Source organism: Rhinoderma darwinii, chromosome 9 (assembly GCF_050947455.1).
Source record: "Rhinoderma darwinii isolate aRhiDar2 chromosome 9, aRhiDar2.hap1, whole genome shotgun sequence".
Taxonomy (NCBI): Eukaryota; Metazoa; Chordata; class Amphibia; order Anura; family Rhinodermatidae; genus Rhinoderma; species Rhinoderma darwinii.
In genome coordinates, this window is record NC_134695.1 from 22,377,554 (window position 1) to 22,404,474 (window position 26,921).

Genomic DNA, 26,921 nt, shown 5'->3' on the forward strand with positions numbered 1-26,921 from the left:
TAAAAAAGTGCTTCAAGCCACTGAAAATCATGCATATCTATGCCATTAATAAATCTAATTTATAAACCATAGTATAAAATATAGGTGCACGCATATATAAAAGAAGTGCATACAATTTCCTGACATAATTCCAGACTTGATCCTTGTATGAGTGGGAGCCATGAAGGAATCACATTTCAGACTAGCACAATACAGGCTGCCAGTTAGGCCGGATTCACACGAGCGTGTTCAGTCCGTGATATACGGTCCGCAGGTCGGCTGCATTTCCCGGACTGAGCACACTGCAGGGAGCTGGGCTCCTAGCATCATCGTTATCAGTACGTGACAGTTTTCCAGCAGCGAGGCAGCAACTCCTAGCGTCATAGATAACTATGACGAGAAGAGCCCAGCTCCCTGCAGTGTGCTCAGTCCGGGAAATGCGTCCGACCTGCGGACCATATATCACGGACTGAACACACTCGTGTGAATCCGGCCTTAAAGGGAGCCTGTGTACTGCTGGGGGATATCCAAATGGTGGCGAACATGATTTCTACACTGCTGCTCTCACATTATTAGAAAGGGAGAGATTTGGGTAATAGGTTTTACTTATGGAATTGCTCATAACGCAATTTCTCAATATATCACATAAAAAAAGCTCCAAGGGCGAAGCTTTACTTTAGGAGACCTTTATTTACCTGTATAATCACTGATTGAGTAAGGCTGGATTCACACGAGCATGTTCGGTCCGTAAAGGACGGAACGTATTTCGGCCGCAAGTCCCGGACCGAACACACTGTAAGGGAGCCAGGCTCCTAGCATCATAGTTATGTACGACGCTAGGAGTCCCTGTCTCGCTGCGGGACAACTGTCCCGTACTGTAATCATGTTTTCAGTACGGGACAGCAGTTCCACGGAGAGGCAGGGACTCCTAGTGTCGTACATAACTATGATGCTAGGAGCCCGGCTCCCTGCAGTGTGTTCTGTCCGGGACATGCGGCCGAAATACGTTCCGTCCATTACGGACCGAACATGCTCGTGTGAATCCAGCCTTAGAGGATCACTAGTTACCTAGTCGAGAGTCCTATGAAGGTTCACACTTCACCAAACAAATCAGTAGCTGTGCAGGATCAAAAATAAAAAACATTTTTTTTCTCACCCTATAGAGCCACGGTATTAGAAAGAACCCCACATGTATCCACCATGCTTTTCCTATGTTACAGACAGGAACAAGGACCACTAATACAGTTCTCCATGCCAAGACCCAACCAAACAACTCCTCATATCTCAGCATACTGGACTCCCAGAGTTAACTGCAGTCAGTCCGGAGTTTTCAGACTTTGCATGGATATAGGTATATATAAAAGGCATAATGACAGTCCTTGCTTTACATAGGTATACTTGAAAACTATAAGTATTCCCTCTATCAAGTTCTTTCCTCTAAGTCATGTCATACAGGGCATTTGCATGGGTATTGACTGGTGCATTATTTTAGATTTAAAATAACCAACCTGCCATATGTTACATCTAAATAAATGGGAATTTATGAAGTCAGTGTATTCCTGTGGTTTTCAATGGAGAAAAAAAAAGGCAAATACAGAATCGCATTCAAAGTCCTAAAAGAATAAAAACACCACTATGGCAGTACATGTGCATTAACAATAAAATGCAGTTTTAGTACAATTGCGTGATTAAAAATGTGCACACTTTTTCAAGCAGCTCTTGGCCAAATGTGTGCACATAACATAAGATATATGGAAAAGCCATGAATGTACAGAACATAAGAACAAGGGTGACACCAACAGGCTATCAAATACAGTGTAAACAACTTTTATAAAGGTGGGTAACAATTGTTATAGCATTTTAAGTGTGAGTTCCTCCTTGGGCAGCAATGAGTTATAATGGGTATATTTACATGGATGAAGTCGGAAACAACACCTACTCAAAAATCCACTCGTGATGAAACTGTGTAATAGGCGTTTACATCTCTACAGACATCCAGTAGGCAGAGAGCAGGCTAAGACTGGGACTAAGGCCCCATGCACACGACAGCAAAAAACCTCCGTTTTTGCGGACCGCAATTGCGGTCCGCAAAAACGGAGCCATTCACTTTCATTGAACACTGACACCTTTCCGTAGCACTACGGAAGGGTGTCAGTGCCGTGGAAATGTTCCGGGAATTATGGAACATGTCCGTTCTTTCGCATTTTGCGGGCCGTGCTCCCATACTTTGTATGGGAGCACGGGCCGAAAATGCGTCTGTCAGTCAGCGGCCGGCCGTGCCCGCAATCGCGGGCCGTGATTGCGGGCACGGTCGTGTGCATGGGGCCTAACTCTACATATAGTTATACCCTAGAGTTCTTAGTTCAGTTATTTCTGTCCCCCTCTTCATAATATTCAAAGATTCTCTCGTGACTGGTATAGTGCCAAGGGACTGGCGCAGGGCAAATGTGGTGCCTATTTTCAAAAAGGGCTCTAGGTCTTCCCCGGGTAATTATAGACCAGTAAGCTTAACATCCATCGTGGGGAAAATGTTTGAGGGGCTATTGAGGGACTATATACAGAATTATGTGACAAAAAAATAGTATTATAAGTGACAGCCAGCACGGTTTTACTAAGGACAGATGTTGTCAAACCAACCTGATTTGTTTTTATGAAGAGGTGAGCAGAAGCCTAGACAGAGGGGCCACTGTGGATATTGTGTTTTTGGACTTTGCAAAGGCAAGATCGGGGGGAGCCGTTGGTTTACACGGCTGCCTGGGGGTCTGACGAAGTCCCCCAGGTCCGCCATCTTGGTACTCCTATGAAGCTCTGCCTCCGGCAGGGCTTCATAGGAGGCTGTCAGAATCACGATATACTGCAATACATTAGTATTGCAGTATATCGTGCAAGCGATCTAACGATCGCTGGTTGAAGTCCCCTGGGGGGACTAATAAAAAATGTAAAAATGAGGTAAATAAAGTTTTTTTATTTGTGTAAAAAAAATAAAAATATTAAAAGTTCAAAAAAAACCCCTTCTTCCATTTTCCCCCTAGAGCATAGTAAAAAATTAAATAAATAAACATAATTGGTATCGCCGCGTCCGTAAAAGTCTGAACTATTACAATATATCATTATTTAACCCGCACGGTGAACGCCGTAAAAAAAAAAATTATAAACGCCAGAATCTCTATTTTTTTGTTCACCTAATCTCCCACAAAAAATGAAATAAAAAGTGATCAAACCGTCACATTTACACCAAAATGGTATTATTAAAAACTACAGCTTATCCCGCAAAAAATAAGCCCTTTTACCACTTAATCGACGGAAAATAAAGACATTACTGCTCTCGGAATTTGGCGAACCAAAATAAATTTTCTTTTTTACACTTAGGTTTTTACTTGTAAAAGTATTAAAATATAGAAAAACCTACACATATTTGGTATCGTATTGACCCATAGAATAAAATGAATATGTTGTTTTAATTGTACAGTGAATTCCGTAAAAATGGCGCGCAAAAAACCATGGCGGAATCGCTGTTTTTTTTCATTTTCTACCCCACAAATAATTTTTTTCCCGTTTCCTAGTACATTATACAGCAAAATAAATGGGGCTACGCAAAACTACAACTTGTCCCGCAAAAATTAAGCCCTCATAGTACTATACAGACAGAAAAATAAAGGCGTTATGGCCTTTGGAAGGTGGGGAGGGAAAAACGAAAATGAAAATCTGAAAAAGGGCTGCGGCGTGAAAGGGTTAAAAGTAAAAATCCTCCTTTTTCCTCTTATTATTAATAAAAAGAAACAAATAAACTATACATAATTGGTATCGCCGTGTCCGTAACGGCCTAAACTACAAAAGTATTTAGTTATTTATCCCGCCATAAAATAATAATAAACCATACCAGAATCACAATTTTTTGGTCACTTCACCTCACAAAAAATGGAATAAAAAGAGATCATAAAGTCGCATGTACCTAAAAATGTACTGATCGAAACTACAATTCGTTACGCAAAAAACAAGTCCTCACACGGCTTTCTTGATGAAAAAATAAAAAAGTTATGACTCTTAGAATAAGGCAACACAAAAAGTAAATGATTTTGTATAAAAAAAAGGTGTTTTATTGTGCAAACGCCATAAAACATAAAAAAAACTATAAACATATGGTATCGCCGTAATCGTATGTCTATTCAGAATCCTGACACTTCGCTAACACAATCCCGATACTACAGCACAGCAAGCGTAATCTCGTTTTAAATGACAGTTTACAGCGTAATCTCGCGAGATTACGCTTGCTGTGCTGTAGTGTCAGGATTGTGTTAGCGAAGTGTCAGAATTCTGAATAGACATCATGTCCTGGATGGAGGTAATGTACTGTATATTCACTGTCAGGACACTGCAGTAACGTTAATGTGGATGCTATATCAATATGTGCTGTGTAAATGAATGGGGAGAAGTGAATGACGCTGATTGGTCACTCATTGATCAGCATTTTACACTCCTCTATACAACGCCCACTTGGCCAAAAAGTAAAACACGCCCAGTTGTCCATTAGAGAGGCTCTGTCACCACATTATAAGTGCCCTATCTCCTAGATAAGAAGATCGGCGCTATAATGTAGGCGACAGTAATGCTTTTTATTTAAAAAAACAATCTATTTTTACCACTTAGCGTTTTTAGCTTTATGCTAATGAGTTGCTTAATGCCCAAGTGGGCGTATTTTTACTTTAGACCAAGTGGGCGTTGTACAGGGGAGTGTATGACGCTGACCAATCGGCATCATGAACTCCTCTCCATTCATTTACACAGCGCATAGTGATCCTGTTAGATCCTTATGTGCTGTCTTATACTAACACATTAACAATACTGAAGTATTTCGACAGTGAATGTCTATTCACAATCTCTGCACTTCGTTACTCTGTCTGTGGTAGTTACAGCAGAGGACGCGTAATCTCGCAAGATTACGCGGTAAATGACAGGTTACAACGAGAACACGCTTCATCGGCTGTAACTACCATAGAAACAGTAACGAAGTGCAGAGATTGTGAATAGACATCCCGTGGAATGTCTATTCACTGTCTAAACACTTCAGTATTGTTAATGTGTTAGTATAACACAGCACATAAGGATCTAACAGGATCCCTATGTGCTGAGTAAATGAATGGGGAGGAGTGAATGATGCTGATTAGTGAGCGTCATACACTCCCCTGTACAACGCCCACTTGGTCTAAAGTAAAAATATGCCCAGTTGGGCATTAAGCAACTCATTAGCATAAATCTAAAAACGCTAATAAAGTGGTAAAAATAGATCGTTTATTTAAATAAAAAGCACTGCTGTCACCTACATTATAGCGCCGATCTCCTTATGTAGGAGATAGGGCACTTATAATGTGGTGACAGAGCCTCTTTAGGAAACTCATTAGCATAAAGCTAATATAGGTCATAACTCCATCAAAAATTATCGTTTTTCTAAATAAAAAATACTGCTGTAATCTACATTACAGCGCCGATCACATCATGTACAAGATAGGCCACTTATAATGTGGTGACAGAGCCTCTTTAAGGCCCAAACTAGGCTGTGTCCTTAAGGGGTTAATGTATATAGGTTAGGGGTTAGGTTTTAGGGGTTATAAGTAAATAGAGGAAGGGATTAATAGCACTATTTCTATTTTTTACAGACACCAAGCTATGTAATATAGTTCAGTCTATGGAAGATGTTCATAAATTGCAAGCCGATTTGGACACACTAAGTGTTTTGGCATCCACTTGGCAAATTAAGTTTAATGTAGATAAAGGTAAAGTTATGAATCTGGGTACCAAAAACCTGCATGCATCATATGTCCTAGGGGGAGTTACACTGGGGGAGTCACTTGTTGAGAAGGATCTGGGTGTACTTATAGATCATAAACTAAATAACAGCATGCAATGTCTATCAGCTGCTTCAAAGGCCAGCAAGACATTGTTGTGCATTAAAAGAGGCATGGACTCGCGGGACAGGGATATAATATTACCACTTTACAAAGCATTAGTGAGGCCTCATCTAGAATATGCAGTTCAGTTCTGGGCACCAGTTCATAGAAAATATAAAGTAGAGCAACGAAGCTAATAAGGGGCATGGAGAATCTAAGTTATGAGGAAAGATTAAAAGAATTAAACCTATTTAGCCTTGAAAAAAGACGACTGTGGCCTCATGCACACGACCGTATTTTTTCCCACCCGTAAATACTGGCGTAAATACGGGTCCGGTGTCACACGTATTCGACCCGTTTTGCACCAGTATTTACGAACCCGTGCCCGTAAATATGGGTCCGGTGTCACCCGTATTCCACCCGTATTTACGGGCACGTTTTTGGCGGCAAAATAGCACTGCACTAATCGGCAGCCCCTTCTCTCTATCAGTGCAGGATAGCGAGAAGGGACAGCTCTTTCTGTAATAAAAGTTAAAGAAATTCATACTTACCCGGCCGTTGTCTTGGTGACGCGTCCCTCTCTTCACATCCAGCCCAACATCCCTGGATGACGCGGCAGTCCATGTGACCGCTGCAGCCTGTGACTGACCTGTGATTGGCTGCAGCGGTCACATGGCCTGAAACGTCATCCAGGACGTCGGGCCGGATGTCGAGAGGGACGCGTCACCAAGGCAACGGGCGGGAGACCGGACTGGAAGAAAAAGCAGGAAGTTCTCGGTAAGTATGAACGTCTTATTTTTTACAGGTTTATACTGATCGGTAGTCACTGTCCAGGGTGCTGAAAGAGTTACTGCCGATCAGTTAACTCTTTCAGCTCCCTGGACAGTGACTATTTACTGACGTCGCTTAGCAACGCTGCCGTAATGACGGGTGCACACATTTCTATTTATTTCTATTTATTTTTATAATTATTTTTATTATTTATATTTATATCATTTTTATTTTTATTATCTCAACATCATTATCATATTTAGCATCATCCTAAACTATTATATGGTCTCTTCCATATATTGTGCAGAGATACTGTCAACACACATCACTATACAGTTTTTCTTAAGCTTGTTGCCGATAATATTTACTCACTCTCTCTCTTTTCTCACCTCCGATTCTCTAAGTGTGGTGACATGCGCAGCCTTTGCCCCCTCACACTTAGTTTAATTTCACCTTACCGCAGTTCAATGCCGACTGCGCAGGCGCCCCCGCTCCTGCGTGATTGGCACTTTCTCTTCTAGTCTCTGTATGGCTGACCAAGCCGGTCGTCATACGTATCATGACTGGATTGTACCAACCCTTCTGATTGGTCCCTTATCTATTACGCCCACTGTTATGGCGGCCCGAGGTCTTAAGAGGGACGGACCCTCCACGCGCCGTTCAGTTGCCCCATTTACCCCTGAAGACGCTGTGGATGCAGCGAAACATGTCGGGGGGGCTTCGTCATTAATTTTAAAACCTCAGAGTTATCACTGACATAGACACAGACGCTACTCATCTGTGTTACCCGGCGTTCTGCAGACGCCGTAGGTGACACATACATAGACAGATTATATCGTATACTGATTGCATCTGACTGATGCAAAATTCACAACTGTCAGTGAACTTTGGTTAAATTTTAAATCCATTCTTGTGTGTCCTAACTATATTTAACCCTAATTAATAAAAGTTATGTTTTAACCTATACATATCATTATAGCTTGGCTGGTAATAAAGGCACTTCTTTTTGCTTAACCGCAAAACTGTATTTTTTCTAGAAATTTTTCCCTTCCCTTTTCCCATCCCTTGGTTGAACTTGATGGACATGTGTCTTTTTTCAACCGTAGAAACTATGTAACTATATCTGCCTGTAATCCTCAGAATAGTATCCCATAATAATGCACAATTGTAATCTCATATACAATCCAATAATACTCAAACAGCAAATAGCTGTGACGGATACATAGAAACAAAATAACATGTAAACTCTGTCTTATTGCTATAGGTTACCACAGATTTGTTATTGATGACTGATTTAATATTAAACACAAATGTGTTTATTAACCCCTTCCCGCACCTTGACGTAACTGCACGTCGATGTGTGCAGTAAGTTCGCGCACCTTGACGTGCAGTTACGTCTGTGCTCTGACAGTTAACCACCGCGCGGCTCTTCACCGCAGCGGCGGTTAACTGTGCAGGGTGTCTGCCCTGCATTCCCCGTTGCCGATCAGCGGCCCATCGCCGCTGATTTCGGCAGTTAACCCCTTTGATGCGGCGGTCGATTCCGATCGCCACATCGAAGGATTTTAGCGCCGATCGGCAGCCCCCACGTGAAATCACGGGGGCTGGCAATGGTACCCATGGCAACCGGACGCCAGACAATGGCTTCCGGGCTGCCATGTACAGAAGCCTATGAGGACCAGCCGGAGGCTGGTCGTCGTAGGCTTCCTGTCAGTGTGACTGTTACGTCACAATGACAGTTAGAATACATTACACTACGTAGGTAGTGTAATGTACTCTAGCAGCGTTTAAAGCTGCAAGTCTAAGTGTCCCCTAGTGGGACAAGTGAAAAATGTAAAAAAAAAAAGAATAAAAATGTTTTAAAAAAAAGTGTAAAAATAAAAGTTAGAAATGACAAACATGAACTGCTTTTGTAAGGCGGAATTCACACGACCGGGATTCCCGGCCGGGTGCCGGCCGTTCATAAATCGACCGGCACCCGGCTGCATTAGGAATAATAGACCCCTAATGGGGCTATTCACACGACCGATTTTTTGACGTCTATGGGGCCGGGTAATACACGGCCATCACCGGAATGTGTCCCGAGTGATGGCCGGGTCTACCGTCGCTCGCGCTCTATCTCCTCCTCCTCACAGCGCAGAGTGCATGTGAGGAGGAGGATCTTTTATTGCTCGCTGTAGGAGTCGGAATCCGGCTGGGGATTGGGGATTCCGCTACAGGAGAAGTGCGTGACTGCACTGTCCATATATGGACACAGCGAAGTCACGCACTTCTGCAGCGGAATCCCCGACTCTATGGCCGGGGATGCCGCTACAGGAGAAGTGAGTGACTACACTGTCCATATATGGACACAGCGAAGTGACTCACTTCTGCAGCGAAATCCCCGACTCTATGGCCGGGGATTCAGCTACAGGAGAAGTGAGTGACTACACTGTCCATATATGGACACAGTGACGTCACTCACTTCTGAAGCGGAATTCCCGACCTGTGGCAGGGAATTCCTCTTCAGGAGAAGTCGGTGACTACACTGTCCATATATGGACATTGAAGTCAGTGACTTCTCCTGGAAAGGGGGGGGGGCTGTGTGGCATCGCCTGCAGGGGGCTGTGTGGCATCGCCTGCAGGGGGCTGTGTGGCATCGCCTGCAGGGGGCTGTGTGGCATCGCCTACAGGGGGCTGTGTGGCATCACCTACAGGGGGCTGTGTGGCATCACCTACAGGGGGCTGTGTGGCATTACCTACCAGGGGGGCTGTGGCATTATCTACAAAGGGCTGTGTGTGGCAACAAATTTTAAATGAAATTCATCCGATTTTAAAACGGACAGGGAAAAAAAAGGATTCAAATCGGGTCCAAATCGGCCGGTAAAAACGGCAACTCGGCCCGGAACGGAATCGTAACGGATGCAAACCGGCCGGAAAAATCAGCCAAAAACGGCCGATTTTCCCGGCCGACACTCGGACCCTGTCGTGTGAATGAGGCCTAAAGGATCTGCCAGGCACTACGTCTGGGTATACTCCCAGGATTAATCAGTCGACACCTGAGGCCAGACCTCTGAGACTGACACCTGCTCCCACCAATCAGGGTGGCAGGCTCAGGAGTGGGAGAGCCTATCGCGGCCTGGTCAGTCAGAGTTAGCTCCGCCCCCTGTCCATTTATACCTGCCGTTTTCTCTTCCTCCTTGCTTGTTATTCTTCTTGGATTCCTGGCCCCACTGCTGCCTTGCTCCAGCCTGCTTCTGCCGTGCTTCTGCCTTGCTTCAGTTCCGTTTATCCTGGCTTGCTTCTGCTCCGTGCTCCCGTTTGTTTACTCCACTACTTCCTGATCCTGACTGGCTCATTCACCGCTCCGTTTCCTCGCGGCGTTCCGTGGGCTACTGTATTCCCTTGCGTGTTCCCTGTTTGTACTCCCTTGCACTTAGACAGAGTAGGGACCGCCGCCAAGTTGTACCCCGTCGCCTAGGGCGGGTCGTTGCAAGTAGGCAGGGACAGGGCGGTGGGTAGATTAGGGCTCACTTGTTCCCTTCACCTCCTTCCTGCCATTACAGCTTTTTTTTCCTATAATAAGTCTTTTATTATAGGAAAAAAATTAACACGTAAAAAAAAAGTACACATATTGGGTATCACTGCGTTCGTAACGACCCCAACTGTAAAACTATAATATTATTTTTCCCGCACGGTGAACACCGCAAAAAAAATAAACGAAAAACAATGCGAGAATCACTATTTTTTGGTCACCACCCCTCCCAAAATATACAATAAAAAGTGATCAAAAAGTCGCATGTATGCCAAAATAGTACCGATACAAACTACAACCCGTCCCGCAAAAAACAAGCCCTTACACAGCTTTTTTGACTGAAAAATAAACAAGTTATGGCTCTCAGAATATGGGTACACAAAAAATAATAAATTTTCTAAATAAGTGATTTTATTGCGCAAAACATAAAAAAAAACTATATACATATGGTATCGCCGTAATCGTACCGATCCGCAGAATAAAATATAATGGTAATTTATAGCCCAGGGTAAACGCCGTAAAAAACAAATAAAAATAATTGTCAGAATTGATGGTTTTTGGTCTCCTGGCTTGCCGAAAAATTGAATAAAAAGTGATCAACAAAATCGCATGTACCCCAAAATGGTACCAATGAAAATTACAGATTGTCCCACAACAAATAAGCCCTCACGCAGCTACGGTGGTGAAAAAATAAAAAAAAAAAAGATTATGGCGATGCAAAATGTGCAGAGCGTTCCAAAAGCGGATAGGATCGGGTGTCATTTATAAGTGCAACACTGGCCACATATCTGCGGATTATTATTTATTTACCGCATTATTATACCCTCTTATTATGCCCTCATGTACTCTGCCAAGCCTACATATGCCCCCACATTATAAACTGAAATACCAGCAAAACGCCAAACAGAACTACTACCAAGCAAAATCTGCGCTCCAAGAGCCAAATGCCGCTCCCTCCCTTCTGAGCCCTACAGCATGCCTAAACAGCCGTTTACGTCCACCGATATGGCACCGCAATACCCGGGAGAATCCGGTTAATATTTTATGAGGTATTTGTGGCACAAACTGGGCACAACATATAGTGCACTAAAATGGCACATCAGTGGAAAATGTAAATTTTCACTTTGCACCATCCGCTGCGCATTAAACCCTTCGTGCACCATGACTGAATAGCATGTCGTGGTGTGTGGGGGGTGATGTATGGAGTGTCTCAGTCACTGAGCCCGTGCCATACGCTGCGGGTGTCAGCTGTGTATTACAGCTGATGCCCGGGACTAACGGACAGAAACAGCGATCACGCTGTTACAGGAGCCTGTAAAAATGACAATATACTGCAATACATTAGTATTGCAGTGTATTCTACCAGTGATCTAACGATCGGGGGTTCAAGTCTCCTAGGGCGACTAATAAAATATGTAAAAACAAAAGTAAATAGTTATTATTAATGGAAAAAATGTAATAAATATTTAAAGTCCAAAATGAAACCCTTTTCAAATTTTTTCTCTAAAGCAATGTAAAAAAATTCCACAAAATTTGTATCGCTGCGTCTGTAAAAGTCCAAGCTATTACAATATACCATTATTGAACTCGCACGGTGAACGCCGTGAAAAATAAAGAATTTTAAACTGCAAAATCACAGTTTTTTGGTCACCTTGGCTCTACCAAAAAATGTAATAAAAAGTGCTCAAAAAGTCTTATGTACCAAAAAATTATACCAATAAAAACTACAGCTCATCCCGCAAAAAATAAGCCCTCACAACACTCTATTGACGGAAAAATAAAAAAGTTGTGGCTCTCAGAAAGCGGGGAGGAAAAACGAAAAAGAAAAAGCAAAACATGGATCAGTTCGGAAAGGTTTAATTACTTTCTAATGAAAAAAACATTTATGACCACATGTGGGGTATAGCCGTACTCGGGAGAAATTGCTTTATAAATGTTGGGGTGCATTTTCTCCTTTATGAAATTGAAAAAATTCAACATTTTAGTGGAAATAATGTTGATATTAATTTTCACGGCCTAATTCTAATAAATTCTGCAAAAGACGTGTGGGGCCTAAATGCTCACTATACCCCTAGATAGATTCCTTAAGTGGTGTAGTTTCCCAAATGGGGTTACTTTTGTGGGGCTTCCACTGTTTCGGTCTCTCAGTGGCTTTGCAAATTCGACATGACACCCAAAAACTATTCCAGCTAAATTTGAGCTCCAAAAGCCAAATAGTGCTCCTTCCCTTCTAAGCCCCGGTGTGGGTCCAAACAGCAGTTTATTACCACATATGGGGTATTTACGTAATCAGGAGAAATTGTTTTACAAATGTTGGGGTGCTTTTTCTCCTTTATTCCTTGTAAAAATTAAAAATGTCTAAGTTCTTACAGAAAAAAAAAGTAGATTTTTACCTTTACAGACTAAGTCCAATGAATTCAGCAAAACAACTGTGGGGTAAAAATGCTAACTTTACCCCTAGAAAAATTCCTTGAGGGGTGTAGTTTCCAAAATGGGGTCACTGTTGGGGGGTTTCCACTGTTTTCATCCCTTCCAGTGCATTGCAAACGTGACACGGCACTGAAAACTATTCCAGCAAAATCAGAAATCCAAAATCCAAATGGTACTCCTTCTCTTCTGAGGCCTGCTGTGGGTCCAAACAGCAGTTTATTACCACATATGGGGTATTGCTATAATCGGAAGAAATTGCCTTACATATGTTGGGGTGATTTTCTACTTTTATTCCTTGTAAAAATTTAAAATTTCTACGTTTTTTCACAAAAAAAGTAGATTTTCATCTTCACATACTAATTCAAATAAATTTAGCAAAAAAACTGTGGGTTCAAAATGCTAACTATACCCATAGATAAATTCCTTGAGGGGTATAGCTTCCAAAATTGGGTCACTTTTGGGGGGTCTTTACGGTTTTGGTACCACAAGACTTCTTCAAACCTGACATGGTGCCTAAAATATATTCTAAAAAAAGGAGGCCCCAAAATCCACTAGGTGCTCCTAATGCTTCTGAGGCCTGTGTTTCAGTCCATTACCGCACTAGGACCACATGTTGGATATTTCTAAAAATTACAGAATCTGGGCAATAAATATTGCGTTGCATTTCTTGGGTAAAACCTTCTGTAGTACAGAAAAAAATGTATTACAAATGAATTTTCGATAAAAATAAATTACATTTGTAAATTTCACCTCTACTTTGCTTTAATTCCTGTGAAACGCCTAAAGGGTTAAAACACTTTCTGAATGTTGTTTTGAATACTTTGAGGGGTGCATTTTTCAAAATGAGGTGATTTATGGGGACTTTCTAATATATAAGGCCCTCAAAGCCACTTCAGAACTTAACTGGTCCCTGAAAAAATAGGCTTTTGAAATTTTCTTGAAAATATGAGAAATTGCTGCTAAAGTTCTAAGCCTTGTAACGTCCTAGAAAAATAAAAGAATGTTCAAAAAACGATGCAAACATAAAGTAGACATATGGGAAATATAAACTAGTAAGTATTTTGTGCGGTATTACTATCTGTCTTACAAGTAGATACATTTAAATTTAGAAAAATGCTAATTTTTGCTAATTTTCTCTAAATCTTGGTGTTTTTTACAAATAAATATTGAATTTATCGACCAAATTTTTCCCGTAACATAAAGTACAATATGTCACGAGAAAACAATCTCAGAATCACTTGGATAGGTAAAAGCATTCCGGAGTTATTACCACATAAAGTGACACGTCAGATTTGAAAAATCGGCTTCGTCCTGAAGGCCAAAACAGGCTCAGTCCTGAAGGGGTTAAAGGCCGATCGTGTCCAGGTTCCTTTTCCTGCACTGGAAAAGGGTTTTGTCTCCTTTTCCTGCAGCCGTGTCAGAGGTCACTGCAAACCTTCTCTCTTTGACCCAGTGAGGGAGCTCAAGCTGTCCATAAGTTCTCCTGCAGAATCATTTGCCTTTACATTATTATTTCCGATACTTATATAGCGCCAACATATTCCTTAGTCCTCATTCCATCCTCACTGTCCCCATTGGGGCTCACAATCAAAATGTCCTATCGGTATGTTATTGGGGTGTGAGAGGAAATCGGAGTACCTGGAGGAATCCCACGCAAACATGGGGAGAACATGCAAATTCCATGCAGATGTTGTCCTTGGTCGGATTTGAACCCAGGACCCCTCTAACCACTGAGCCACCGTGCTGCCCACATTAGCCCATCATAGATATCTACTGTAATCTTCACTAGTCTGTTGGACCCGCCCAGTAGCCAGACAAGGGAAACAACCCCAAAAATTAAGCACCATCTGTTAGGGGCATTGGCATTTGGTTCCAGTGTTGTTAAGTGAATCTTTATTTCAGATATTTCACATATTGCACTAGAAAAAAAATAATAAGTAAAACCGCAAAAACTGTAGTAAAGATACATTACAATGATTCGAGATTTTACGTTGCATGTTTTCCAGATTTTAACAATAGTACATTACTGTGTAATTGTTGGGAGTCCGATCCCAGAGACCGAGACCTATCAACACACAGAACTACTCCAGCTCCGGAAAGTGCTGCGGCCTTATCACTACAGTCCCAACAGAGAGGGTCCATGTCAGAGCAGTTGTGGCTACTACTGCAGTTCAGCCACAGCTCAGGCCCATTTAGATACAACCCACTGACATGGACGGCTCAGTGCTTGGTAATGTAGTGAGGGGGTCGTTGTCCTCTCCTGCACTTTTCTCTTAGGATTGTGTTGGTGACTGACCACTATTTAGGCACATGCATAAACATGTTCTGGTTGGTAAAGCCTCAGCAGAAAAAGTGTCAGAAGCCCTGATATGATAATACAATCCAATAACGGGCAGTATGTTGTGGGTACACTCCCTCTTTTCTTGTGGATTTTGTATTGCTCTAGAGTCTACAGACTGCTGCACTTTGCCCTCTTTGCCTTGCACGTACCTGCACAGTGACGCAGAGCCCCAGGTAGGGTGTGTGCAGCCAGTCATTCCAGCAGGAGATAGCATTGGGTGTGTTTGGAATGTAATATTAGCTGCTCTTGCCCAGGGCATGACAATTCCAGCCGTATCCCAGGCGTCAGCACCTCCTTTCTTCTCCTTATATTCCTTGTGTGCTGAATCTCGACCTGCTACAGGTCACAGTTCTTACAACTGAGATTACTATTGTTTATGTATATCAGCATTTTAGACTACAAATCTGATGGTTAAGTATCAAAACAGTTTACGAGAAAGAGGCTCATAGCAACCAGTGGGTGTTCAGATCTGATGTTCTAGCCTAAGTGAGAGAAAAAACATGCCTTTCTTTCATACAAGTCTAATAAGGTGTCTTTCCTAGCTTTTTACTTTTTTTCATTGAAATCTTAGGCATTGTTTGTGATGGCCATTTAGCGTGACGTTTATAAGGCTCCATTAGTCTGACCGAGGCCAAAGTATGGAATAGCGTAGTAGACTACGCTAATTCATACGATATCCAGTAAAAAAAAAAAACGTAGACCGAATGGTATACTATTTTTACAGTGGGACCCTATCGACGATAAACATGTCCTTAGGGCTCCATTAGCCCGACTTAGGCCTAAAGTGTGTACTTATAGTGTCCCTGGGTGGGGAAGGTATTTGGATAACATTTTAGACTCAGAAGAACAGAACAGTATACTGTGTGATTTCAAATATAACGCTCTAGATGGGACTAAAGGCCCTTTTACACGGGCCAATTATCGGGCAAACGATCATTCATAGAACGCTCGTTGGCGATAATTGCCCTGTGTAAACAGGGCACCGATCAGCAGATGAACGAGCAAATGCTCGTTCATCTGCTAATCGTATAATTTTTAAAAAGTTAAATATTATCGTTGTCGGCAGAACATCTCCCTGTATAAACAGGGAGACGTGCTTCCAACATGATAATAATGTATACGGACAAGTGATCGGAGTAACGACTGCTCGTCCTCATACTAGCTCCTTGTGAAAGGAGAAAACGATCACCGAGCTGTATCTTTGATCGACGGTCATTTACACGGCCCAGGACAGGCCGCGTAAGAGGACCTCAAGTAAACAAACATATGAATGGTAAAATCTACCCACTTTATTTATGTATTTACATATATATCTGTAGGGTGAGGGAGAGTAGTGGTGAGCTTAGGGTGAGGGAGGGTAGTGGTGGGAGATTTTCAATATATTGGAATATTTGTATGTAAAATTGTTTTTCATATGTGATCTTTTTTATATACAAGATATGTAAAAATATGTAAAAGCAATAATCAAATCTTTATAAAAAAAAAAAAACAAATGCAATTTTGTAAATACACTGTAATATTAGTGATTGGCTACAGTGGTCACATGTCGTTTTGACCCGGCATCGCTGGAGCAGGAAGAACAGAGACTGGCAAGGGACCGGTGAAACAGCGGCTCAGGAGCGGCAGGGGATTGATAAGATTTTGTTTTTTTATTATTTTACACCGTTGTAAGCAGCTTTAAAAACTATCATGGGTTTTGACAACCCCCTTTAACAGAAAGGTTCGGGGTCCCAATGGCGGATAATCATAGGGGCGTTTTGGCCGGCGCCCATGGCTGTCCAAAATACATTTCAGTTTAACTGCATTGTGTATGTCCTGCAAAATTACCTGCAGACCTAAGGTCTCATGACCTTATGTTTGCAGTTCTTGTTACTGTTTAGAGACCTGCAGGTCACGTCACCGCAGGTCCTAATACAGCAGTAAGACTCCATAGAGAAGACTGTGAGCTGCTATGTAAGAATAAGGCTATGTTCACACGGGGTATTTTGCCGAGTTTTTTGACGCGGAAACCGTGTCGCAAAACTCGGCAGAAACGGCCCGAGAACGCCTCCCATTGATTTCGATGGGAGGCGTCGGCGTCTTTTTCCCGCGAGCAGTAAAACTGCCTCGCGGGAAAAAGAAGCGACATGCCCTATCTTCGGGCGCTTCCGCCTCTGACCTCCCATTGACTTCAATGGGAGGCAGGAAAAAGGGTATTTACTCGCTGTTTTATGCCCGCGGCGTACAATGGCCGCGGGCGAAAAACGGCGCGATAATCGCCGCGAAAATCGGCGTGCAGGGAGAGGAATATCTGCCTCAAAGTTCCAAACGGAATTTTGAGGCAGATATTCCTCCCCCAAAATACTCTGTGTGAACATAGCCTAAGGGGGATGGATTCATTTAAGGGGTCTGTATTAGTTTAACCCCTTACCGCTCCATGACCTACTATTAGGTCATGCTAACTAGAGCGTTCACAGAGTAAATGCAGCGCCATTTTCCGCTGGCGCGTTCACGAGCTGTGATAGCTGCGGTTTCAGACAGCAGACTATCACAACTCAATGTGCAGGGACCGATCGCGGAGGTCCCCGCCGATTAACCCCTTAAAAGCCGCGTTCAATAGCGATCGCGGCTTCTTAACGGTTAAGCCACAATCGACGGCCCGATCCATGATATCCTAACAATGGACTCCGGCTACGCGATCGACGGAAGCCTAGTGGGTCAGGACCCACTATGCTTGCTGTCAGTGAGTAGCTGACAGCTCTAATACACTGCACTACGCATGTAGTGCAGTGTATTAGAATAACGATCAGGGCCTCCTGCCCTCAAGTTCCCTAGTGGAACAAAGTAAAAAAGCGTAAAAAAAATTGTGTCAAAATAAGAAAATAAAAGTTTGAAAAGTGATGAAATTAAAAATCCCTCTTTTTCCCTTATCAGCCCTTTATTATTAATAAATATAAATAAACTATACATAATTGGTATCGCCGCGTCCGTAACGGCCTGAAATACAAAATTATGTCATTATTTATCTCGCGCGGTGAAGGCCATAAAAGAAAATAATAATAAATCATACCAGTATCACAATTGTTTGGTCACTTCACCTCCCAAAAAATGGAATAAAAACAGATCAAAAAGTCGCATGTACCGAAAAATGGTACTGATGGAAACTACGGTTCGTTACGCAAAAAATATGTCATCACACAGTTTTCTCGATGGAAAAATAAAAAAGTTTCCTGTGGATAGGTCATCAGAAGGAAAAAAAAAAGCTGTGGCCGGACAACCCCTTTAATGTATGGTCCCTGGTATCTGAATTTATGTGTTTCTATTGAGGATGGAAATGGCTGCAGAAGCGAGGAGCAAAGATATCTCATCAGGAAACTATACAGTCATCAGGAGAAGTCGCTATAACGGTCTGTGTCAAATTGAGAAGAAAATAAAAGAGAGCGACTCCCATCAGAGAAGACATCACCTGTGAGTCACTCGATCTATAGAGGAACTGTCCCCTTTCCTAACATGTCTGTTGTAGGAAATCCTTGCATTCCAAGTCTTTTTGTAACCAGGACTAATAGACAAATGCGTATTACCATTCCCATCGTCAAGAGGATGTGTCCCTACAAAGTGGAATACTGTCAGCAATGTTTGGAGGCTGTCAGTATGTAGGGACACAGCCATTTGACAAGGGGAATCGTCATACCCATTTCAATGCTCCCATAGAAAGGTGGTGTTCACTATAGGCACGGCAGAGGCAGTGGAGAAGGGGGGCCCAAGTTTGGGAAACTACCCTTGGCCTATGGACTACACTACTTAACCCCTTAATGACCAGCCTATTTTAGACCTTAATGACCAGGCTATTTTTTACGTTTTTCCATCGTCGCATTCCAAGAGCTATAACTTTTTTATTTTTGCGTCGACATAGCTGTATAAGGTCTTGTTTTTTGCGGGACAAGTTGTATTTTTTAATAGCACCATTTTGAGGTACATATTATTTATTGATTAACTTTTATTAACTTTTTGGGGGGGGGGGGGAATAGAAAAAAATCAGAAATTTCACCACACTTTTTTGCGTCCTAAATCTACGCCGTTTACCGTGTGGTATAAATAACACAATAAGTTTATTCAGCGGGTTGTTACGATTGCAACGATACCAAATTAGTATAGTTTTTGTATGTTTTACTACTTTTACACAGTAAAAACGCTTTTTTTTCAAAATTATTTGTTTTTGTGTCTCCATATTTGAAGAGCCGTAACGTTTTTATTTTTTTGCCGATGCAGTTGTATGAGGGCTTTTTTTTTGCGGGAAGACTTGTAGTTTTTATTGGTACCATTTTGGAGTAGATGCGACTTTTTTATCACTTTTTAATCACATTTTTTTTAAAGTCAAGATTCACAGAAAACAGCAATTTTTCAGTAGTTTTTTATTAAATTTTTTACGGCGTTCACCGTGCGGGTTAAGTAATGTAATAGCTTTATAGTCGGGGTAGTTACAGACGCGGCGATACCAAATATGTGTAACTTTTTATCTTTATTTTGGTTTTTTAATAGTAAAGCGGTTTGTAAGGGGAAAAAGTGGGTTTTTCATTTTTTTTTTCACTTTTTTTTTATTAACTTTATTAAACTTTTTTTTTTTTTTTACTAGTCCCACTAGGGGACTTCACTATGAGATCCTCCGATCGCTATTATAATACACTGCAATACTTTTGTATTGCAGTGTATTATGCCTGTCCGTTTAAAACGGACAGGAATCTGCTAGGTCATGCCTGCGGCATGATCTAGCAGGCATTCGTTACAGGCAGACCTGGGGGCCTTTATTAGGCCCCCGGCTGCCATGGGAGACACAGACACTCGGCGATCGTATCACCGGGTGTCAGTGGGATGAGAGGGAGCTCCCTCCCTCTCTCCAAAACCACTCCCATGCGGTGCTCGCTATTGAGCACCGCATCTGAGGGGTTAAACGGGTGAGATCGATACTAATATCGATCTCACCCGACAGAGCAGGGACGCCCCCAGCCCTCAGCTGCCTCTGGCAGCTGAGAGCAGGGAGATTTGACAGCTCCCTGCTCTGTTTACTTATTCCGATGCCGCGACGTAAAAAGTCTATGGCATCGGAATAAGGCCCGTTAGTGACCGACGTAAAAAGACTATGGGCCGGTCACTAACGGGTTAAAGAGGCTCTGTCGCCACATTATAAGTGCCCTATCTCCTACATAATGAGATCGGCCCTGTAATGTAGATCGCAGCGGGTTTTATTTGGAAAAACAATAAATTTTGACCAAGTTATGACCTATTTTAAATTTATGCTAATTACTTTCTTAATGCCCAACTGGGCGTTTTTTAGCTTTTTACCAAATGGGAGTTGTAAACAGACGTTTATGTGGGACTTAATAACAGCACAGCGTGATCTCGATGTGCTGTGTGAGAAAGTGACACACAAATGTTACCGAAGTGTCGGGATTGTGAATAGACATCACTTCCTGGCTGGAAGCGATGGCTCACCATACCCCTAGATAATTTCCTTGAGGTGTGTAGTTTCCCAAATGGGGCCTAAAATATATTCTAATAAAAAGAAGGTCCCAAAATCCTGTAGGTACTCCTTTGCTTCTGAGGCCAGTGCTTCAGTACATTATAACACTAGGGCCACATGTGGGATATTTCCTAAATCTGCAGAACCTGGGCAATAAATATTGAGTTGCATTTCTCTGGTAAAACTTTCTGTGTTACAAGAAAAATGGATTAAAAATGAATTTATGCAAAAAAAAAAACTTTACATTTGTAAATTTCACCTTTACTTTGCTTTAATTCCTGTGAAACATCTAAAGGGTTAAGAAACTTTCTAAATGCTGTTTTGAATACTTTGAGGGGTGAAGTTTTTAAAATGGGGTGACTTATTGGGGGTTTCTAATATATAAGGCCCTCAAAGGCACTTCACAACTAAACTGGCCTCTGTAAAAATAACCTTTTGAAATTTTCTGGAAAATGTGAGAAATTGCTGCTAAAGTTCTAAGCCCTGTAACGCCCTAGAAAAATAAAAGGATGTTCAAAAAACGATGTCAATCTAAAGTAGACATATGGGGGAAGTTAATTAGCAACAATTTAGTAACAAGCAGAAACATTGAAATTTAGAAAAATGCAAATTTAAAAAAAAATTCGCTGAATTTTGAGGTTTTTCACAATTAAATACTGAATGTATCCAGCAAATTTTGCCAGTAACATAAAGTCCAATGTGTCACGAGAAAACAATCTCAGAATTGCTTGGATAGGTAAAAGCATTCCGAAGTTATTACCACATAAAGTGAAACATGTCATATTTGAAAAATGAGGCTCTGTCAGGAAGGTGAAAAGTGGCCAAAGAGGGAAGGGGTTAATAACCTATTATTCACCTGTTATATACCTGTATTCTGGTTGTCACGTGATATGTGGGTGGTGGGTCGTTTGACGGCCGCTATCTTTAGTCCATTCAGTTCTCCTATGGATGAAATAGTATAGACTTATCTGTGGGCTATACAGTTTTTTTTTTAATAGAGGCAACATCACTGATGTAAGATGTTTAACCCCTTACCGCAACTTGACGTAACTGCACGTCAAGATGACCAGTAACTTTGCGCACCTCGACGTGCTGTTATGTCGGGACTTTGACAGTTCACCGCCGTGGGGGCGCTACACCGCAGCGGTGGTTAACTATGCATGTCGTCCGCCCTGCATTCCATTGTTTCTGATCAGTGGCCCATCACCGCTGATATCGGCAATTAACCCCTTAGATGCAGCGGTCGATTTCAATCGCCACATTTAAGGAGTTTAGAGCAGATCGGCAGCCCCCACATGAAATTGCGGGGACTGCCGATGTTAGCCATGGCAACCGGAAGCCAGACAATGGCTGCCATGTACGGAAAGTAATGTATTCCAAAAACGATCAGAGCTGCAAGTCTTCAAGTCCCCTAGTGACAAAAAAAAGTAAAAACAAGGTAGTGAAAAAGTTTTATATAAGTGTAAAAATAAAAGTTGTTACAAAAACAAAAGTTTTTTCTATAATAAGTATTTTATTAGTAAAAAAATTTAAAAAGTTAAAAAAAGTACACTTATTTGATATTGCCGCGTTCTTAACGACCCAAACTATAAAACTATAATATTCTTTTTCCCGCATGGTAAACACCGCAAAATAAATAAATAACAATGCCAGAATCACCATTTTTTGGTCACCACCCCTCCCAAAATATACAATACAAAGTGATCAAAAAGTCGCGTGTACCCAAAAATAGTACCAATAAAAACTACAACCCGTCCCGCAAAAAACAAACCCTTACACCGCTTTTTTGAATGAAAAATAAAAAAAGTTATGGCTCTCAGAATATGGGGACACAAAAAATAAATACTACATAATTTTAAAAGTGATTTTATTGTGCAAACGATGCAAAACTTAAAAAAAAACGATATACATATGGTATCGCCGTAATCGTATCAACCCAAAGAATGAAGTAAAATTGTCATTTATTGCCTACGGTGAACGCCATAAAAAAAAAAAAAGAGAATGAAAAACAGTGTCAGAATTGCTGGTTTCTGGTCAGCTTGCTTGCCGAAAAATGATATAAAAAGTGATTAAAAAAAAACTCCCATGTACCCCAAAATGGTACCAATGAAAACTACAGATTGTCCCGCAACAAATAAGCCCTAACACAGCTCCGGTGGAGAAAAAATAAAAATGTTCTGGCTCTCAGAATATGGCGATGCAAAATGTGCAGAGTGTTCCAAAAGCGGATAAGATCGGGCGCCATTTATCAGTGCGACAAAGGCCACATATCTGTGGATTATTATTTATTTACCGCATTATTATACCCTGATGTACCACGCACAGCTTACATATACCCTGATGTATTCCGCCCAGCTTACATATACCCTGATGTACACCGCCCAGCTTACATATACCCTGATGTATTCCGCACAGCTTACATATACCCTGATGTATTCCGCACAGCTTACATATACCCTGATGTATTCCGCACAGCTTACATATACCCTGATGTACTCCGCCCAGCTTACATATACCCTTATGTACTCCGCCCAGCTTACATATACCCTGATGTATTCCGCACAGCTTACATATACCCTGATGTACTCCGCGCATCTTACATATACCCTGATGTACTCCGCACAGCTTACATATACCCTGATGTACTCCGCACAGCTTACATATACCCTGATGTACTCTGCCCAGCTTACATATACCCTGATGTACTCCGCCCAGCTTACATATACCCTGATGTACCCCGCACAGCTTACATATACCCTGATGTACTCCGCACAGCTTACATATACCCTGATGTACTCTGCCCAGCTTACATATACCCTGATGTACTCCGCACAGCTTACATATACCCTGATGTACTCCGCCCAGCTTACATATACCCTGATGTACCACGCACAGCTTACATATACCCTGATGTATTCCGCCCAGCTTACATATACCCTGATGTACACCGCCCAGCTTACATATACCCTGATGTATTCCGCACAGCTTACATATACCCTGATGTATTCCGCACAGCTTACATATACCCTGATGTATTCCGCACAGCTTACATATACCCTGATGTACTCCGCCCAGCTTACATATACCCTGATGTACTCTGCCCAGCTTACATATACCCTGATGTATTCCGCACAGCTTACATATACCCTGATGTACTCCGCGCATCTTACATATACCCTGATGTACTCCGCACAGCTTACATATACCCTGATGTACTCCGCACAGCTTACATATACCCTGATGTACTCTGCCCAGCTTACATATACCCTGATGTACTCCGCCCAGCTTACATATACCCTGATGTACCCCGCACAGCTTACATATACCCTGATGTACTCCGCACAGCTTACATATACCCTGATGTACTCTGCCCAGCTTACATATACCCTGATGTACTCCGCACAGCTTACATATACCCTGATGTACTCCGCCCAGCTTACATATACCCTGATGTACCACGCACAGCTTACATATACCCTGATGTATTCCGCCCAGCTTACATATACCCTGATGTACACCGCCCAGCTTACATATACCCTGATGTATTCCGCACAGCTTACATATACCCTGATGTATTCCGCACAGCTTACATATACCCTGATGTATTCCGCACAGCTTACATATACCCTGATGTACTCCGCCCAGCTTACATATACCCTGATGTACTCTGCCCAGCTTACATATACCCTGATGTATTCCGCACAGCTTACATATACCCTGATGTACTCCGCGCATCTTACATATACCCTGATGTACTCCGCACAGCTTACATATACCCTGATGTATTCCGCACAGCTTACATATACCCTGATGTACTCCGCCCAGCTTACATATACCCTGATACACTCCGCCCAGCTTACATATACCCTGATGTATTCCGCACAGCTTACATATACCCTGATGTATTCCGCACAGCTTACATATACCCTGATGTACTCCGCCCAGCTTACATATACCCTGATACACTCCGCCCAGCTTACATATACCCTGATGTATTCCGCACAGCTTACATATACCCTGATGTATTCCGCACAGCTTACATATACCCTGATGTACCCCGCACAGTTTACATATACCCTGATGTACCCCGCACAGCTTACATATAGCCTGATGTATTCCGCACAGCTCACATATACCCTGATGTACCCCGCACAGCTTACATATACCCTGATGTACTCCTCACAGCTTACATATACCCTGATGTACTCCTCACAGCTTACATATACCCTGATGTACTCCGCACAGCTTACATATACCCTGATGTACTCCGCACAGCTTACATATACCCTGATGCACTCCGCCCAGCTTACATATACCCTGATGTACCCCGCACAGTTTACATATACCCTGATGTACCCCGCACAGCTTACATATACCCTAATGTATTCCGCACAGCTTACATATACCCCCACATTATAAACTGAAATAACAGTAAAACAGAACAATCACCAAGCAAAATCTGCGCTCCAAAAGCAAAATGGTGACCTCCCTTCTCAGCCCTGCAGCGTGCCTAAACAGCAGTTTACGTCCACAAATCTGGCATCGCCATACCCGGGAGAACCCGCTTAATTTTTATGAGGTATTTGTCTTCAGTGGCACAAAATCAGTGGAAAATGTTAATTTTCACCACGCACCATCCGCTGCGCATTAACCCCTTCACGCACCACGACTTATTATCATGTCGTGGTGCGGGGGGTGATATATGGAGCGCGATCACGCGCTGAGCCCGCGCCATACGCTGCAGGTGTCAGCTGTGTATTATAGCTGACACCCGGGACTAACGGACAGGAACAATGATCGCGCTGTTACAGGAGCCTGTAAAAATTACAATATACTACAATACATTAGTATTACAGTGTATTGTACCAGTGATCTAATTATCGCTGGTTCAAGTCCTCTAAGGGGACTAAAAAAAGATGTAAAAACAAAAGTACATAAAGTTATTATTAGTGGAAAAAAATTAATAAATATTAAAAGTCCAAAAAACAACCATTTTCCCATTTTTTCTCTAAAGTAATGTAAAACATTAAAAGAATACACAAAATTGGTATCGCTGCGTCCGTAAAAGTCCAAACTATTATAATATACCATTATTTAACTTACACGGTGAACACTGTAAAAAATAAAGAATTTAAAACGCCACAGTTGCTGTTTTTGGTCACCTTAGCTCTAACAATCAAATTTAATAAAAAGTGCTCAAAAAGTTGCATCTACCAAAAAACGGTACCAATAAAAACTACAGCTCATCCCGCAAAAAATTAGCCTATAAATAAAAAAGTTATGCCTCTCGGAATGTGGTGAAACAAAACAATTTTTTTTTAACAAATAGTTTTTACTTTTGTAAAAGTAGTAAAATATAAATAAAAACTATATAAATTTGGTATCACTGTAATTGTATTGAGTCGCAGAAAAAATGTAAGTTGTCGTTTTTACTGCACGGTGAAAGCATTAAAAACAAAACCCAAAAAACAATGAAGGAATCACAGTTTTTTCCAATTTCTGCCTGCAAAGGATTTTATTTTCCGTTTCCCAGTACGTTAAATTGTACTTTAAATGGTGTCAATAGAAACTACAACTCCTACCGCCTGGACGTCCATGGAAGACAACAGTGGTGGATGATCTCAGAATCCTTTCCATGGTGAAGAAAAACCCCTTGACAACATCTACCCAAGTGAAGAACACTCTCCTGGAAGAAGGTGTATCAGTATCTAAGTCTACCATAAAGAGAAGACTTCATGAGCAAATACAGAGGGTTCACCACAAGGCGCAAACCATTAATCAGCTTCAAAAATAGAAAGGCCAGATTAGACTTTGCCAAACAACATGTAAAGAAGCCGCCCAGTTCTGGACAGCATTCTTTGGACAGATGAAACTAAGATCAACCTGTACCAGAATGTTGGGAGGAAGAAAGTATGGAGAAGACTTGGAACGGCTCATGATCCAAAGCACACCACATCCTCTGTAAACCATGGTGGTGGCAGTGTGATGGCATGGGCATGTATGGCTGCCAAAGGCACTGGGTGACTAGTGTTTATTGATGATGTGACTGAAGACAGAAGCAGCCGGATGAATTGTGAAGTGTTCAGGGATTTACTTACTGCTCAGATTCAACCAAATGCAGCAAGGTTGATTGGACGTCGCTTCACAGTACAGATGGACAATGACCCAAAACATACTGTGAAAGCGACTCAGGAGTTTGAAGAGGCTCTGTCACCAGATTATAAGTGCCCAATCTCCTACATAATGTGATCGGCGCTGGAATGTAGGTAATAACAGTGGTTTTTATTTTGAAAAACTATCATTTTTGAGCAAGTTATGAACAATTTTAGATTTATGCTAATTCGTTTCTTAATGACCAACTGGGCTTTCTTTTAATTTTTTACCAAGTGGCCGTTGTAAAGAGAAGTGTATGACGCTGACCCATCAGCTTCATACACTTCTCTTCATTCATGGTTAGCTGTACGCACAGCACAGCGTGATCTCGCAAGATCACACTGTGTTGTC

At 41.9% G+C, this 26,921-nt stretch overlaps 1 protein-coding gene across 7 annotated transcripts in view; it reads right to left on the minus strand.

Moving 5' to 3' along the window:
• MUS81 (MUS81 structure-specific endonuclease subunit) overlaps window positions 1-26,921 on the minus strand; it is a 244,377-nt gene that overhangs the window by 192,605 nt on the left and 24,851 nt on the right. Inside the window, exon 2 of one of the 7 annotated variants that reach the window (XM_075837350.1) lies at window positions 21,285-21,359. The exons of the other annotated variants lie outside the window; for them this stretch is intronic. The gene's annotated coding sequence lies outside the window, so the exon portion shown is untranslated. The remainder of the gene's footprint in view (window positions 1-21,284; window positions 21,360-26,921) is intronic. 7 annotated transcript variants of the gene reach the window in all.